The 18300-nt window shown below is 54.7% G+C and overlaps 2 protein-coding genes across 7 annotated transcripts in view; both read left to right on the forward strand.

Annotated features, from left to right (window-relative positions):
* GSE1 (Gse1 coiled-coil protein) overlaps positions 1 to 18300 on the forward strand; it is a 504030-nt gene that overhangs the window by 365512 nt on the left and 120218 nt on the right. The window lies entirely within an intron of this gene.
* Positions 1 to 18300, forward strand: part of LOC126944333 (cytochrome c oxidase subunit 4 isoform 1, mitochondrial) — a 327288-nt gene that overhangs the window by 56998 nt on the left and 251990 nt on the right. The gene's annotated exons all lie outside the window — the stretch shown is intronic.

Below are 18300 nucleotides of genomic sequence, written 5' to 3' on the forward strand. Positions count from 1 at the left end.
CTGCATGGCGGGTGAGAAGAAATAGGGCTCCATCCAGAAGTTCCAGGAGGCAGGACGGTCGGCCAAGCAGCCTCTAGCTCCCAGGGAGGAGGAGGGTCTCCAAGGCGTTCACTGCTTGCCAGGCGCCTCTGCAGTCCTTGCCTGTGTGGGCCGCGGGCAGGGCCTCGTCTAGCACATGGGACATCAGCCGCACCTCACAGATAACAGACGGCTGGGCCTCCACTGTGCTTCACACCATCGGGTGGCAGCTTCTTCGCCCACATTCACTGCGACAAGGATCTGAGGTACCACGAGGCCACAGGCCCTGCATGGCGGTGGCTTTGAACCCAGGCCCTCTGGCTCCCAGCCCCTGCCCACTGGAGCCTGCCTGGCTCGGAACGGCCATGTCACCGTTCCTGTCTCTGAGGGGTGAGAGGGAGGGAAGAGGCGCCCGGGGCCTCCCGGGATGGGCCAGGTGTGGCTGATTTTGCCACTGCTACAGGCAAAGGGATGGGGCTGCTGTCAGGAAAGATCGTTGATCACAGGGGAAGTCTCTAGAAACTCAGGACCTGGAATGGAGCCAGCAAGGAATGGTGACCCTGTGCATGGGACACATGCTCCCAGAGTTTGGAGAAAGAGCAGGAGGCCTGACGCAGTCATTGAGCCTTCCAGCCAGCAGGCGCCACCCCAAAGAATGGGCTGGGCAGTGGTCAGGCCCTGCCCTCTCCAGCACCTCACCCAGGAAGGCTCCAGTGAAGCTGAGATGCAGAAGCTAGACAGGAGGGAAATTCCAGCTGCCAGTTCTGTGGCTCATTAGTGGCTCTGGGCAGCATTTGGTCGGAAGGCAGGTGATGTAGGGCCTACAATCCAGGCTGCAGGTTAGCTGTGGATGGTGGTGGCCCACGCTCTGGCTGTCCCCATGACAACAGATCATCGAGGATGGGCCGTGCAAAGAGGAGCCGATCCTCATTTTGATTTTCACAGGCATCTGCTCAGAGCAGGGGAGTGGAGAGAGGGCGGGACAGTGGAGACGGGGATCCCTGCCCCGCTCCTGGGAGCTCAGCGACTCCTGGACCTGAGACGAGCTTTAAAAATGCAAAGGTGAAGCTAAATGAGGGCTTGAGGCCTGCCCGGCCGGCCCAACCTGGGGTCAACGGGGCTGTCCGGGTGCTTGAAAGCTGGGGCGGAGCTCAGCCAGGGTTCGAGTTCTGGGCTCAAGCTCCCATGGGGCAGGGACCCCCCATGGGAGGAAGCTTCCAGAGCCATAGGGCTCACGGAGGCCACAGTCCCCATCTGGATTCGTGCCTACCCCTCTTCCGAGGTGCCTGGGTGGCGTCGTACCTGGCCACTCACTTGTCCAGTCACTGTGTGTCTGCTGCACAGCTGACCCCGTGGTGAAGGCCGAAGAGATCCTGGCGAGAAAGATGAAGGACAGAAAAGTCAGGTGTGGATTCAGAAATCAAATGGTACCCAAAGCCCCGCAGGAGAGTGAGGGGTCAAGGAGGCTGGGGTGGTCAGGGTGGGCCTGTCTATGGAGGCGGTGTTTGAGTACAGGCTGGGATAGAGCCAGGAGCCATGGATAGCCAGAAAGAGGCTACGGCCAGCACAGAGGCCTGAGGCAGGGAGGCGAGTGTGGCTGGAGCAGAGGTGGATGGAAAGGCAGCTGAGGCCGGCTCTTGAGTGAGGGCCATGGAGCCAGAATCGCAGCCTTGAGCCCAGACCCCTCCCTGGGCAGCATTTCCCACTGGCCACCCGGCTGGATTGCTGGCCTCTCATCTCCCACAGCCGTAGCTGAATCGGGAAACCCAGGCCAGAAGGGGAGGGAAGAAGAGAGGCATGCCGGCCAATCTGAGCCGTTGCTGGGCCACCCTAGAGCCACCTGTGGCCGCCCGGCTGGCCCGCCAGCAATGGGTTTTTAATTATCTAAATATTGCCTCTGCCCTTTGCTTTCAGCCAGGACTGCTGAGCCCTGCAAAAGGCAAATCGCTTTCAGTGGCTCAGCTTGTCGGGAGAGAGGGAAGCTTTTCTCCCTGGCCTGAGTGCAGCGACTAGAATCTGCTTGGTTTTCTTGTTGAGAAGCAATACAGCAGTGCGGCAGGGAGTTTACAAGCTTGGGGGTGCTGGGAAGCAGAAATACACCGATTCCCCTCAGTCCCCGGCGGCCTTTCACTTCCTGGCATTACCGTCTTCATCGCTGGCCCCATGCGTCCTTTCTTTTCTCTGACTGTGCTTGTAGCCAGGGAACTTGATAAGGACCTGGGTCTCAACTAAAGGTGCCCTGGGGGAGCCGGCCTTGGAAGCCAGCAGGTGGTTTCACTGGGGACTTGCCACCTTCAGAGGCCCCTGTGGGGAGGAAGTGGAGGAGGAGAGGGCAGGTACTGCTGCTTGTAGGGAGGAGGTCACCCACCAGACCAACCAGCTCTGGGAAAAGGATCCAGGAGCAGGCTCGGTGCCCCACTGCCGTTCTCTGGACACACAGGATTTAAGCCACCTTCGTTTCCTTTGCTGCCTTAACCTCCATCTTGCCCTGGAGGACCTGTGGGGCTCCTCCCCATATCCCACCAGTCCCTCTCCAGCCCCCAAATCTCCCCCACCCGCCTCAGTATCCCTTGGCTGGAGTGGCCCACAGCTGTGTTCACCAGGAGCGGGTCTGCCCCTGACTCCGCCATCTCGGCCACCATGGCATCCGCTCTGGGTGCTCTTCAAGGCCGGTGCCCCTGCACAGTGCCAGCCCCACAGGGCATGGCTCACCTTCCCCTGCCTCCACACAGCTTTGCCCACTCCTGTAAGTGTCTTAATTAAGGAGCTGTGCAGTTTATTTATGTATGGACCTAGCCTAATTGGTGTGTTTGTCTTTCCTCGTTATTCCCAGCTGGACAGAGCCGTTTGAACAACAAATGCAAAAAGCCTGGATCTCTCCACCGCAGTGTCTATTTTTGCAAACCTGCTTGGTGCCCCTGCTATTAGCTGCGTGCACATGTTTCCCGGCTCCAGCCACATGCCCGTAAGCACTTAATTGTGGGTGCAGTTAGTCAAGGCGGGCGGCTCTCTGCAGATTTCAGGGGTGAGGGAACCTAATTACACCTGCAATTGAGTGCTTTAGCAGGGACAAAAGCTGCCTGTTCAGCTAATTGCAGGCACCAAAATTGCCCCCACAGAAAGAATCCCTGGTACAGGCTTCTCAAGCCAAGCCTATGAGCTGTAATAAAGAATGGAGAACTCGAAATTATAACGGTGGGGGGTGCTTGTTTTGGCCTAAAGGATTCAGCTTTTTGCAATAGTCATTACACCTCTGGGTTGTTTTTCTCCACTGTGGAGGCCGTTCTGTGGCTGGGTTTGTTTTTTCATTAGTGCCTGCGTTCACACAGAGAAATGTCACGTTGAAGGGAAATTTGGGGTTAATCATCTCCTCTCACCTATCTGCTCACTGACTAGAATGATTCACCAGGCTCGCCCAGAACAGGCGGATGGCTGCCCTGTCCCCTCCTTGAACGCCTTAGTCCAGTGTGTTCATTTAGTTAGTTTGCTACTGAGCTCCCCTGTGGGCAGGTCATTGCTCTAGGGGTCATGGCAGGGAACAAAGGAGTCTTGGCCCTCGTGGGGCCTACGTTCCGGTGAGAGGTTAGACTGTGCCACTTCTCTTGTTAGGGTTTCCTCTTCTCTGCAGACAGCTGCAGGCTTGTCTTTTATTTTATATTGAAGTCAGCAGGGTTGTTGAACGGGTACCTGTAATTCCAACTTCCAAAGTCACTGCAGGTCTGCTTCTGTCAGCTGTTGTGGCTGCTGATTCTCAACTGGGAAGTGTGGTTTCTTGTGTGCCTGGATATTTTCGATTGTGTACAGCTCATTGTATTTGAAACATTCTCGTAGGCATGCTTCGAAGCTCAGAATGAAGGTGCTTTTCTTCAGGAGGACTTGCATGTCTGGCAGATGCCTGGAGACACGGCTTTGGACCCCCTTCATCCAGTTCAGGCCTCGATGTTCATTGGGCAGCACTAGAGATTCCGCGCTGCCTGTCCTTTCACACAGGGGCTGGTCGACTTGCCTGTCACTCACACGGAATAGGTAGTTCTTTGGAGTCCCAGCTTATTGTGGGGAGGGTCTCCAATCAGACCCCCCAACTTGTACAAAGTGCCTGAGGCCTGGTTTTGTGTTCCCCCCAACTCTCAAGGCCATAAAAACAGAAATTCAAATTTCCTCGGACCTGTAGATGCTCTTGGGGCAAATGTGGCCTCTGAGCTAGGTCACCTTGAGGGTTTCCTGTTCTCATTGCTTTTGGCATGGTGATTCCTTCTAGTCTTGACAGCTCTTTGGTGCTGGAGGTACCCAGGTGTGCTGGCTCACAACTGTAATCCCAGCTCTTGATGGGAGGCTGAGGTAGGATCACTTGAGCCCAGGAGTTTGAGACCAGCCTGGGCAATGTGGTGAGACCTGTTTGTACAAAAAATTAGCCAGGTGAGGTGGCATGGGCCTGTAGTCCCTGATACTAGGGAGGCTGAGGCAGGAGGATCCCTTGAGCCCAGGAGTTTGAGGCTGCAGTGAGCTGTGATTGCACCACTGCACTCCAGCCTGAGCAATAGAGTGAGAGCCTGTCTTTAAAAAAAAGAAGTCCAGTGTACATTCTTATTTAGTTCTTTTGGGTTGCTTTTACTGGTCATTATGAGAAACACTCAGGCCACTTCTCCAAGCAGGGTGGTGTGGCGGGGATGGGGGTAGGGGCTGAGACAGAGCCTGAGAGGAGGGTCTGGGGGCTGTGCCTGACAGGGAGAATGGTGGGAAGCAGCAGGCATTTTGTCTAGGGAGGTCAGGGTGGGAGTAGGCAGCTGCATGGATGTTCAGGAGGAGACCAGCATGGAGGAAGAGTCTAGAAGCCAGCCGGTGAGGCCCATAGGCCAAGGCTGGGACGGTGAGAGCTGACCACCTGGGGGTTCCCCAGGAGGGCTGCCAGCCGCAAGAGGACAGCTTGAGTTGGGGGTGACCAAGACTCAGTCAACAAAGAGTGCCAGGCCCTAGGCTAGGGCCTTCCCGAGGGACTTTCTCCACTGTTCCCTGCCAGAGGCGGAGCTTGGGTACCTGGAGGAAGCCACACAGCAGGCACCTGGCTGGCACAGGCCTCACTGTCCTGACCGTGTCCCCACCGCCCTGGCTCAGCTCCTGGGCCTAGTGAAAACCCTCCAGCTGGTGGGAGAGTCTCACCTGGGGGCCCACACTGTCCCCCACTACCCTCCTCTGGGCCTGGCCTTAAGTGCTTACAATTGCCAGCCACTCCATGGACAAGGCAGAGCCATGGGCATAGCACAGAGGGTTTGCTTCTGTGCCTGGGATCGGAGTGGGCCTGAGGTCCTGTTTCTGAGTCGTCGCATAAGAGGCAAAGCCGCGGTGCATGGTGAAGGGCTGTCTGGAGGACAGAGCGGTGGGGATGGTGTTGATGAGCATCGCAGGGGAAAGGGCCCTGCGTGGCACAGAACATTCCACATGCGTGTACTCTGTCAGGAGCCGCGTCCCTGCCTCGCTGCTTGTCCTTGGTGTGACCTTGGGCTGACTTTTCCCATCTGCAGAAAGGGAGAGCAGTCTCCCTCCCCAGCACTGGGAACGGGCTGAGCATGAGGGAAGGCTGTCTCGGCATCAGGGGAGTTGTGAAGTTTGGAGACGTGTGGTTTTCAAAATGCATCCTTACCCTCCGGGTGGAGAAGGCAGTATAAAGGGTGGGAGGCCCAGAAGACGTCAGTCATTTCAGGGTTTTATTAGGGCAGACCTCGGCCTTCAGCTGCCCTGCCCCACCCCCACCCCATCCGGTTTTGACCTTCTGGGTGGAGGAGGGGGAGCGCGCTCTGCGTGTGATTGTGTGTGTGCATGTTGGAATTTGTAGAGTCAGGGTTGGGATGCGGGGAGGGTGTGAACCCACATTTGGATTAGCAGGCGAAGGCGGGGAGCAGGCTGCACAGGGCAGCTTTCTCTTTGAAAACCCGTTCTGTTTCTTAAATGTCAGAGCGAGCAGATGGTGTGTCTGAGTTTTATTAATCATGGGCTCACCGAGCTGGAGGGCCTGGGGGATCATTTCGTCCAAGCATCCTACAGAGGAAGAGACTGAAGGCCAGAGAAGGCCAGAGCCACGCTACACCTGCCACAGGGGCAGAACCGTGCTGGGACCGAGCATCCCCTCCCACACCCGTAAGCCCCCGCTGTGCAGAACTGAACAGGTGTGTCTCGCTCTGCCCAGGCGCAGCCAGCCTGCCTCCCAGTGAAGAGCTGAAGCGGAGATGCTTCTGGGTTACTCCACCCCCACAAACAACCGGAAAGGCTCTCTTTGGGACACATGGGTTGGGATTGTGACCGTTAACTAAGAGTGCTCTGGCCTTGGTGCTGTGTTCAGCTCAGCACAAGCTAGTGTTTGCCGTATGAGACTGATGGTCGTGAAGCCCGGGGGACTGTCCACACAGCACCTGGTTTGTGGGTGGCCCTGCTGGCCCCACCTCTTCACCATGATACCTCTGAGTCAAATGACCTCCCACCAAGTCCAGCACCAGGCTGGGGCTTCTCCCTCCCTGTAGCAGCTCCTGCAATACAGGGTACTCCGTAGTTTCCCTCATCACGTGACCTTAGAAATGGAAGCCACTGTTTTTAGCGTAAATGCACTTAAGAATGTCTCCTTGTGGCCGGGCATGGTGGCTCGTGCCTGTAATCCCAGCACTTTGGGAGGCCAAGGTGGGTGGATCACGAGGTCAGGAGTTCGAGACCAGCCTGACCAACATGGTGAAACTCCGTCTCTACTAAAAATACAAAAATTAGCCAGGTGCTGTGCCAGGCGCCTGTAATCCTAGCTACTCAGGAGGCTGAGGCAAGAGAATCGCTTGAACCCAGGAAGCAGAAGTTACAGTCAGCCGAGATCACACCACTGCACTCCAGCCTGGGTGACAGAGCAAGACTCCATCTTAAAAAAAAAAAAAAAAGTCTCCTTTGCCCTGCTTTTCCCAAATACATCCTATAGCTGTTCCAGGGGCTAGGAGATGGACCCAACCAGGGACACAGCCTGGATTCTGTAGAGATAGCAGAGGCAAGGCTAAGTCATGCTAGTGCGTGAATGATTAATAGTAGATATTTCTTTTCAGAGCAGGTTTTGTTTAGGTTGGGGAGAAAGAGGACTGCAGAGAAAAGGGAGAAACACTGAAATGCCAGAGGCACCACGGTTGCCCACCCCATAGAGTCCACACCCCATTTCCTGTGTTTCTTGCATGAGCCCTGCTGGGGGGCACACCCTGGGTCCCTTCCCTTCTGATCCTGTTGTCCTGAGTCACAAGCTTATCCCCATCTTGGAACCATTGGTTCTAAGCAGCACTGGAGAATCTGAGACAGCTAAAAGACTAGAGTACCCCATTCAGCCCCTCTAAATTTGTATGTGCTAAAGCTGGGGCCAAGAGAGGGCAGCTGTTGGCTCAAGGCCAGCCATAGAAGGAGGTCTAAAACTTGTGTCACCCAGCGTGCTGGCTGGATTATTTAGGCTACGTAAGTGGTTCTCTACGGAGGCAGTTTTGCTCCTCGCGACAGTTGGCCGTATCTGGAAACGTTTTTTAAATTTGAGACAATATCTTGCTCTGTCATCTAGGCTGAAGGGCAGTGGCACGATCTCAGCTCACTGCAACCTCTGCCACCCAAGCTGAAGCGATCCTCTTGCCTCAGCCTCCCAAGTAGCTGGGACTACAGGCGTGCACCACCACACCTAGTTAATTGTATTTTTTGTAGAGATGGGTTTTTGCCACGTTCCTCAGGCTGGTCTTGAACTCCTGGACCCAAGTGATCCACCCACCTCGGCTTCCCACAGTGTTGGGATTACAGGCGTGAGCCACCCTGCCAGCCTGTAGACATATTTTGATTGCCATAACTGTGCTGTCCTATTGACATCTTGTGGGTCAAGGCCAGGGATGCTGCTAAACATCCTGCGATGCCCAGGACAGCCCCCACAGCAAAGAATCATCCGGCCCCCAATGTCAGTTGTGCCGAGGCTGAGAGACCTTGAGCCGTGCCCATGCTTTGTAAGTGCCAGGACAGAGGAGCCATTCTACTGAATACCCCATGCTGGGGACACATCGAGAATTGCCCCATCAGTTCAGGCATGACCCGCTGGAGGGCAAGTAAAGGACAGCTCAGGCCATGGGGACAGTCCAGAAAGAACAGGCGAGGAAGACCAATAGGAAAGGAAGTGGCTGGGGCTGGCTCCAGATTTCTTTCAAGGTAAAGGCAAAGAAGGACACAGAGGGCCCTCGGGCATCCCACTCTGGTCTGTCGCACTAAAAAGCTTGCACCCAGCATGAGGGGAAAGGCAGGGATGAAGCTGCTCGTAGAAACCACATCTTCTTGGCCAGAGGGCTACATGGACCTGAACCAGTTAGGCCCAGGAGGAGACAGCGAGATCTGTGTGTCATCCACAAATGGAGAGTTACAACCCTGTCAGTGACTTCTTGCCCAGCAGACCCCAGCAGGGGACAGTGGGAAGGGCTGTTCACAATGCCTGCTTTCCTGGAGCAGGGCCTCGCCTGGTCTCTGGAGTGCTTGCGGAAAAGAAAGCCTTGTCCGTTTGCCCCCACGCAGCAGAGCAGGACCGCGGCCAGAGCAGGCCCGCACTGGAGCAGGATGTGAGGAGGCCAGCCGTGCCCGCGCTGTCACGGTGTCCACAGATGGTGTGACCTGCTGGTCCAGGGACTTCTGAGTCGCATTTATTCCCATATTTCTCCTCCCCTCGGGGGACCTCCGTGGCACCTTCCAACAGCTCTTGCCAGGGCTCTGTTGGCTTTGCACAATGCAGAATGTTGACAACCAGGGCTGTCTGAGATGACGAATGGACTCCCTCCAGAAGTGGCCCGTCTGTGTCCCAGGAGGCGTTCGAGGACAGGCAGAGGGTCCCTTCACAGGGATGACTATGTGGCCTGGGCAGTCCCCAGCACAGTCGCTGTCTGATTTCTCTGGCATCTCCGTAGTCATAGGAAGGAAGGCCCTTTGTCGTATCGCTGCCTCTGTCTTGTAAAACCATTATTTTAAAGAGTTTCCAGATACTGAGCTTGCTGGCAGCCTGCTCCAGGGGCAGGCCCCAACTGGAGGTCGGACACACAGTTTTGCATGTAGGCTGCAGATGCAGTGTTCTTACCCTTCCTGTTTTTTGTTTGTTTTGCTTTTAATTAAGAAGGGTTTCTGGGTAAAGCGTCTTTGCCAGCTCCTACCACAGAGAGATGAGGGAGGCCGCATGGAGAGAGTTGAAAATACAGGGCCTGGCTTCCGACTTGTCTGAGTTCCAATCTGAGCATTGCTCCTTACTGGCTGTGTGACCTTGAGCAAATCACTTCACTTCTCTAGGCTTTTTCAGTTTCTTCATCTAAAAAATGGGGATAATAATAGACTTGCTTTTGTTGTGAAGATGTAACAAGATAATGTACTTAAAGCATGTAGCACAGTACTCAGCAGAAAGTCAACATCTGGAAAGGAGACCTACGGGTATTTGTTGTTTGTTTTTTATGTTTGTTTTTTGTTTTTCTGAGACAGAGTCTCGCTCTGTCGCCCAGGCTGGAGTGCAGTGGCGCGACCTCGGCTCACCGCAAACTCCGCCTCCCGGGTTCACACCATTCTCTTGCCTCAGCTTCGCAAGTAGGTGGGAGTACAGGCGCCCGCCACCTCGCCTGGCTAATTATTTTTTGTATTTTTAGTAGAGACGGGGTTTCATTGTGTTAGCCAGGATGGTCTCTATCTCCTGACCTTGGCCTTGGCCTCCCAAAGTGCTGGAATTACAGGCGTGAGCCACCATGCCCGGCCGTTAGTTATTTTTATTTTTCTTGAGACAGTCTAGCTCTGTTGTCCAGGCTAGAGTACAGTGGCCTGATCTCAGCTTACTACACCTTCCACCTCCCGGGTTCAAGCAATTCTCCTGCCTCAGCCTCCTGAGTAGCTGGGATTACAGACATGCGTCACTATGCCCAACTAATTTTTGTATTTCTTAGTAGAAGTGGGGTTTCACCATGTTGGCCAGGCTGGTCTTGAACTCGTGGCCTAAGTAATCTGCCTGCCTCAGCCTCTCAAAGTGCTAGGATTACAAGCATGAGCCATCCCGCCCGGCCTGTGTTGTTAGTTAAACTCACACAAACCCCCATGACAAAGAGACTCAACTTCACAGGGGTGCATTATATTATAAGTTGTACAGTAGATATTTATTTCTCAAGGACATGCCCACATAATGTAGGATTGGTGGGGAGCCAGAACAGGGGCCTCTGCCCTGAGCATCAGTTGATGGAGGTGTTGCTGGCTTCAGTATCTGTACTCAGAGTCATCCTGGGAGAAGGTATCCATTACAAAGACCCAGGAAGGGAAACACAGAGGCTCGCACAGGCAGCTCTTCCGGGCCAGGCCTGGATGTGGCCAGTTATTCCTTCCACCACATTCTCTTGGCCAGAACTTGGCCACCTGGCCCCACCCAATTGCCCTAGAGGCTGGGATGAAAGGGCATGGCTTGGTAAGAAGCTGGCCACCAGGGATTCTTGTCGTTACTGTCACCCCTGGCCCTGTGGGGCCTGCAGGCGTCTGCAAGACCAGCAGTGAGAGGTCGACCCTCAGGAAGGCTGGTGGGCTATTTTCCTGGGCAGATGGCCACATCTGATGATCTCGGGGGGGTCGGTCTTCCACCCAAAGCCTGGCTGGCAAATGTGTGTCACGAGGTAGTGAGATGAGAGGGCGGGCAGGTCCCAGTGGAGTGCTGACGTGAGTTTTGTGGAGGGCAGGCAGCCTCACCACACCCCTGTCCAGGGCCTCAGGACACTTTATCTCAATCTGAGTCCCTGTGACACACCTGAAGGATGGCTTGACCCAGCTGTGGCCCAAAGCATGCAGCTTCCAGACTTGGACACTGCCCAGAGCTTCCCAGGGCTGATAGGACAGAGGGCATTTGACAGAAGTGACAGGATGTATTAGCTTCCTGTGGCTGCTATAACAAATTACTGCAAACTGGGTAGCAGCTTAAAACAACAGAAATGTATTCTCTCACGGAATGAAACTGAAATCAAAGTGTCAGTGGGGCCACGCTCCCTCCGGAGGTCCCACAGGCGGCTTCTTCCTGCCTCTTCCAGCACCCGGGGGCTCCAGGCGTCCCTCGGCTTGTGGCCATAGCACTCCAATTTCTGCCTCTATTTTCATGTGGCCGTGTCTCTTGTGTGTCTTCTCTTTTGTCTGTTCCTCTTTTTAAGAACATGTTTTTGGAGTTATATGATAGTTTAATAATTTATATAATTAATGTGATAATACATTTATGTAATTTGTACAGATCAAACTAGTGTACTGGGGCTAGGTGTGGTGGCTTATGCCTGTAATCCCAGCACTTTGGGAGGCCGGGGAGGGTGTATCACCTGAAGTTAGGAGTTTGAGACCAGCCTGGGCAACATGGCAAAACCCTGTCTCTACTAAAATTACAAAAATTAGCCAGGCGTGGTGGCGTGTGCCTGTAATCAGCTACTTGGGAAGCTGAGGCACGAGAATCACTTGAACCCTGGAGGTGGAGGCTGTGGTGAGCTGACACCACTGCACTCCAGCCTGGGTGAAGAATGAGTCTCTGTCTCAAAAAAAAAAAAAAAAAAAATCAGTGTACTTGGTATATTTTTCTTTTCTTTATTCTAGAAATATTTGAGGCCAGGCACAGTGGCTCATGCCTGTAATCCCAGGACTTTGGGAGGCCGAGGAGGATGGATCACGAGGTCAGGAGATCGAGACCATCCTGGCCAACATGGTGAAACACCGTCTCTACTAAAAATACAAAAAATTAGTTGGGTGTGGTGGCACATGCCTGTAATCCCAGCTACTCTGGAGGCTGAGGCAGGAGAATCGCTTGAACCGGGGAGTCAGAGGTTGCAGTGAGACAAGCTTGAGCCACAGCACTCTGGCCTGGTGATAGGGCGAGAGTCTATCTCAAAAAAAAAAAAAAAAAAAAAAAAAAAAAAAAAAAAAAAATTGAATTATTCTAGCTATTTTGAAGTGTACAATAGATTATTATGAACTATAGTCACCCTACTGATCTATAGAACTAGATCTTTTTTTTATTTTTTAACTAGGTCTTATTTCTATCTAATTGTATATTTGCACGCATTAATCAACTTCTCTTCTGTCCCCCCTCCCCTCTACCCCTCCCGCCTCTGTCTTCATGAGATCCACGTTCTTAGTTCCCACATATTAGTGAGACCATGCAGTGTCTGCCTTTCTATGTCTGGCCTGTTTCATTTAACGTAAGAATCTCCAATTCCACACGTGTTGCTGCAAATGACAGGGTTTCACTCTTTTTTACGGGTGAGTAGTATTCCATTGCGTGTATGTCCCACATTCTCTAGATTCATTTGTCTGTGTTGGACACCGAGGTTGATTCCATATTTTGGCTATAGTGAATAGTGCTGTGATAAACATGGGGGTGCAAATAGTTCCTCTCATTATAAAGACCTTTGCCATTGAGTTTAGGCCCACCCTAATAATCCAGGATGATCTGGTCTGGGGATTCTTTTTTTTTCTTGAGACAGTGTCTCACTCGGTCAACAGGCTGGAAGTGCAGTGGCTCGATCTCGGCTCACTGCAACCTCCGCTTCCTGGGTTCAGGCGATTCTCCTGCCTCAGCCTCCCGAGTAGCTGGGACTACAGGCGCCTGCCACCGCGCCCAGCTAATTTTTGTATTTTTAGTAGAGACAGGGTTTCATCATTTGGCCAGGATGGTCTCGATCTCTTGACCTCCTGATCTGCCCTCCTCGGCCTCCCAAAGTGCTGGGATTACAGATGTGAGCCACCGCGCCTGGCCTGGAGATTTTTAATTACATCTTCACAGACTCTTTCTAAATAAGGCCATAGTCACAGTACCAGGCAGACGTATCTTTTTTCTTTTTTTTTTCTTCTTTTTTTTTTTTTTGAGACAGGGTCTTGCTTTGTCACCTAGGCTGGAATGCAATGGCACAAACACGGCTCACTACAGCCTCCCATTTCCTGGGCTCAAGAGATCATCCTGCCTCAGCTTCCCATGTAGCTGGGACTATAGGCACACACACCACTAAACCTGGCTAACATTTTTATTTTTTGTAGGGACGGCATCCCACTATGTTGTCCAGGCTGGTCTTGATCTCCTGGGCTCAAGCAATCGTTCCACCTCGGCCTCCCAAAGTGTTGGAATTATGGGTATAAGCGCTGCACCTGGCTATGTGGGCATCACTTTTGGCAGATTACCATTCTGACTGCACTGGGGCAGGCTGGGGACACCTCGGCCCCAGGATCCCGGTTAAATGCTCTGAGATGTGACAGCACACGTGGGTGGGGTGTGCCCTGTAATTCCCACCAAGCGAAGGTAAAAACAAAACCTGGATATGCAGAAGTCACCATGAGGTGTGACTAGACAGAGGTTCCCTTTTTTCTTTCAACCTCAGACTGCTTGAGACTTGGAATGTTCATAGACGGTCCAGTGACCTAAGGACTAGAGCCAGACAGAAAGAGAAACAGGGTGTATCCCCTTCCTGTATGCCGTTGCCCCTTGGTGACTGGCTTCACTTCTCTGGGCCTCAGCATCTTCATGCACACAAGTGGGTGATGGCCATTGTGGTGTCCATCTCAAGGGGGAGGGGATGCTGGGGCAGGTCCCAAGTAAGATGACATCATAGGAAAGCAGGCATCATGGAGCCCCGGGGCACTGAGGCCCAATCAGTGGGAGCTACTATTAGCATTATTACCACTGTTATCTGAAAGACAGGACTAATGGCTGCTCTGCTCATGGAGTCTCTGTGTGCCAGGCACCGGTGTCATTACACACATCTTCCTGGAGAGCAGGGGTGATTCGCCTCATTTTCCAGGTAAGGAAACTGAGGGTCAAAAGGTTGATGTCACTGCCCGAGGGCACACAGAGAGTGGGGCGAGATGGAATTGAAGTCTGACTGCAAACCTTTGCCGATGGTAATGAACATGCACTTGGGAGCCAGCTTGGGTTCCATCCCCACCTCTGCCACCCACTGGCTGTGTGTCCTTGGGCAAGCTGCTTGACCTATCTGTTCTTCATCTGGAAAATGGAACTCATGGTGACCTTGAACCAGATTGTCACGAGGATCCAATGCGCCATCCAGGAAAAGTGCTCAGAACAGCAGCTGGCACAGACTGAGCACGCGGGAGCATCAGCTGGTATTATTACCCTAAAGAGGGAAACGGAGGCTGCCCACCCGAGGACAGATGGGTCATTCCAGGTTAGCCACGCAGCTTCCCCGCCCCTCCCTTTCCTGGAATCTGGGGAGCAGTGCCCCTCTCCAGAGGGGGAGGCTGTGGCCTGGTCCTGGGGGGCCACCAGATGCCCATGGGCACAGCTGCCAGCCGAGGTACCCCGCCGCGTGCACTCCAGACCCCAGCCTGCAGCCTCAGTTTTCCCAGCACGTGCTGGGACGCTATTTTTATTGCTCTCAGCTGACTCTGTTGGCCAGCTAGACTGTCTCCGTGCTGTGGCAAAGGCAGCCCCGCTAGAGGGAGTCTGGGGACCCTCCATTTTGAAGGTGCAGCTGGTGGAGGGGACCTGCCTCTTCAGAGTGGGGATCCGGCGGGCCACATGCCACCTCCTGGGAAGCAGCCCAGCCCCCGGCTTTTTTTCTCCCATTGAGAGATGAAGCAGTTGTCTCTCTTTTTCTGCTGTGTCCAGAACATGGCCCTATGCTGTTAGGGCCCATTCTTCCCTCTCACCTTGGGTGGGCTTGCAGCGTGGGCAGGGCTTTCTCAGGAAGGTGCGGGGTGAGTTTGCCCCTTGGCGTCCCCAGCCTTTGACAAGGGCTACCTGGAGGCACAGGTCTGAGTGGTCCAGCCTGCCTAGTTTCCTACCTCTTTTCCATAAATGTCCGATTCCTCCCCAGCGGTGAGCGGAGGGATGGGGACCGAGAGCATCGCCACCACCAGGCTTTTCCGGAGAAGTGTGGGGGGGGGGTGGAGAGAGACAGAGACATTCTTTCCTTGGACAGAATCCTTCTGGGGTGAAATCTTATGAAGAGCACTGCCCTTCTCACATGGGCACCTGGCACTCCGTCCTGGTGTGGCCTAGACTGGTGGCCCCTGTCACCCCTAGCCAGGCCATAGGCACCCTCAGAGGCCGGGGGGGGTCCCCTGGGAATTAATGGCTGTAGTGATGGGTTCCAAAAACCACAGCCAAGCCACAAGGGCCAGTGGGAAGGGGAAAATCCTTCCCACTACCCTGTTCAGCCACATTGTGGCAAACAACCCGGCCATTCAATGGAAAGCCGCCCGGGAGGCCGGCGGGGGGCACAGTGGGGTTGCTTTCTATTTCTCAGCTGTTTTGGCATCAGGTCGGCAGCTGTGGTGTAACCACCCTCCCATAGTGGGTCTCATATTTTCCTCCCTTACAAAGGTCCCTGTCACCAGGAAATGTCACTAACCTACTTTGAGACGCCCAGATCCAGGGCCAAAGGAGGCTGGGCTATCACTAGAATCTTACAGCTCTCCTTCCCAAGGGTGTGGCTAAAAGCAATTAGGACTTGGCCTGAGCATTTTAAGGTAATTCGACGCAGGCATTCAAATACTTATTAGGGGGAGATGTTTACCTTTGACTAGATCAGCCAGGAGCTGGCCCACCAGCATGCCCACTCTTCTCTGGCCCTCTCCTTTCTGGTCTGGCCTACCCACTGCCAGCCAGGCCTGGGGAGCTCTCCAAGCCCCTGCGTCGCCTCTCTGCGCTCAATTTCTTTCTTTTTCTTTTTCTTTTTTTTTTTTTGAGACAGAATCTCGCTCTATCGCCCAGGCTGGAGTGCAGTGGCGTGATCTCGGCTCACTGCAACCTCGGCCTCATGGGTTCATGCCATTTTCCTGCCTCAGCCTCCCAAGTAGCTGGGACTACAGGTGTCCGCCACCACGCCCGGCTAATTTTTTTGTATTTTTAGTAGAGACAGGGTTTCACCATGTTAGCCAGGATGGTCTCGATCTCCTGACCTCATAATCCACCCGTCTCGGCCTCCCAAAGTGCTGGGATGACAGGCTTGAGCCACTGCGTCGGGCCACCACGCTCAATTTCAATCTCAGGAGGGCCTCGATGGCTGTCTCCAAGTTCTCTTGCCTGGAAGCCAGGCTGATGGGGGCTCTGGACTAGAGACCCCTTTCCGTTCTCCACAGGTGGCTCCCAGGAGGCAAGCTTCTTTCTGGCATCCTCTTCCCCACTGGAGCAGGGGAAGGGGGGCACCCAGCAGATTGGGGGAGCACCCCTCCCTCTGTACCATGCCTGTGATTGGCCCATAATTACAGGTTTATTGCCTGTACAGCTATTGTGTAATGACATGTTTGCAAATTAATTTTTATGGCTCCTGCCATTAGCATATACAGTAGAGGAAGGTTTAGTATTAATTACTACTGTTGTTCGTGTAATCCCGGAGAATTAAAAACCAATAAAAGAATGACAACAGAAACTGATAGTTTAGGGTCTTTTAAAAATAGTTTGGTTTTTTTTCCCCTAAGTAAGATGGGAGATTTTTCCAATTTGTGAGGGGTTAGCGGGTGGGCGGTAGCTCACCCGGTTGGTCTAACCCGCGTCCTGGCCGCTCCTCACCCCCCCGCCCCCCAGGGGCGCAGATTGTGCAGCTCGCGGGTGATAAATGGGTGGGAGGGGGGACCGGAGGCCCGGCGGGGCGCGCAGGGTGGGGGCAAGGAGGGCAGGTGCTGGACCCCAACCCCGCTTCCCTGTTTGCCAGGCCGCCGCCGGCGGCGGGTGCAAGGGGAGGCGCAGAGAGCGCGCCGCCACGCAGCTCCGGAAACAAAGGGCCGCCGGCGCCGAGGGCCTGGCGCGACCTCCAGGGTCAGCGCGGGGCGGAGCAGCCAGAGGCTGGCGGCGGGCGCGGGCGGCCCCGAGCGGCCGGTTTCCTCCAGGTCAGCAGCTCTGGCGCCTTCCCCTGCGCCCGCGTGCGCTCGGCCGCCCGGGGGCAGGGGGCGCCAGGCGGGGCGCAGCAGCGAGCTGGGGGACTCAAAGACGCTCCTTGCACCCCAGGCGGCCGGGCCCCGGCGGAAGGCGTCCGCCAGCACGCCGCAGCCACCGAGCCGCTGGCGGCGGCGGAGAGGAGCGCCACCCCTCCCTTGGCTCCAAGCGCTCCGCCCAGCTCATTTAAGAATTTTTCTGGCGGGGTAGGCGAGGGTTTGGCAAGTGGCTTGGAGAGGTCAAAAGGCACGCCGCTCCCCCCACTCTCCCAACCTCCTCCAATTTACCCTCCGGAGCTTTTCTCTAGGGTATCGTATTCCGGGAGTTCAACTGTCATTTGAAGCCGCAGCATTTAGCAGGGACCCCGGGGCTACTGCTGGGGACCCCTGATTTACGCAGTGGTTGGAGAGCGTTGGCAGGAACCCAAGCCTGGCGTGACCGCGGTGCCCCGCCGTGCGTACCTGCGGGCTCAGGTCTGCTCCTCAAACCATGATTGTATCTGGGGTCAAAAGGTGACCCCTTAGTGTCACCTAGTCGTGATTCCGGCTGGTTGTGCCACCGAGGGGCCCCTCAGGAGGTAAAAGGGCTTGAAAATAAATTGTCACATCAAGAGGCAGCTTTGCAGCGTGCGTTTAAGAGGCGGGTCGGGGGACGTGGGTAAATGGATCCTGTCTCTTTAAAATCGCTGGGCTGGACAATAAGCGCACAGGATGTGGTTTGGCGGCAGGGTTTTTTCCCCTTCGATTTGGGGAATTATCACATGGGGCCTTCTTGAGCTGGTGTGAAAGGGAGGCGGCGTGGGGAGGAGAGATACAGGCTCCACACTCAGTCTCTGTGCAGTTGATCGTTTTCTTAAACCAAATTAGCCGGGGCTCTCGTTACTATGGTGCAGCCGGGGCTTGCAGAATCCCAGTAATAGCATTTATTAGGTCTATTTGCCTGGAAGCATGCCTTCCCGGATCTGATAATGCACCAGTGCAGGGAGAGTGTGGGAGATGCTATCAAGCATTTGATTACACTTGCAACAGGGATTTTTAAGGGGTGGGGTGCGGGGTAAGGGGTGAGAGGAAAAGAAAGGAGGGAAACCGCTCGCCCGAGGAGCTCACCAGGGCAAGCCAGCGTGTGCGTTGCCGCAGCCCCGCGTGGGTTCCACAAAAGGCAGCCCCGAGTCCCGGGTCACGGTTTGGGGATTCTCCTCCCGGGTCCTGGCGGAGGGCGAACTCCCGGCTCCCGCAGCTGTCAATCGTGGGTGGGGAGGGAGGGAAGACCGGCGGGCGGGCGGGCGGACGGCCAGAGCGCGGAGTTGGGCAGCCGGAGGGGGGACCAACGGCGCCCGCAGCCGCCCACTGTTTGCAAACGGCCCCCGCTTCGGCGCAAAGGGGAGC

Source organism: Macaca thibetana, chromosome 20 (genome assembly GCF_024542745.1).
Source record: "Macaca thibetana thibetana isolate TM-01 chromosome 20, ASM2454274v1, whole genome shotgun sequence".
NCBI classification, from domain to species: Eukaryota; Metazoa; Chordata; class Mammalia; order Primates; family Cercopithecidae; genus Macaca; species Macaca thibetana.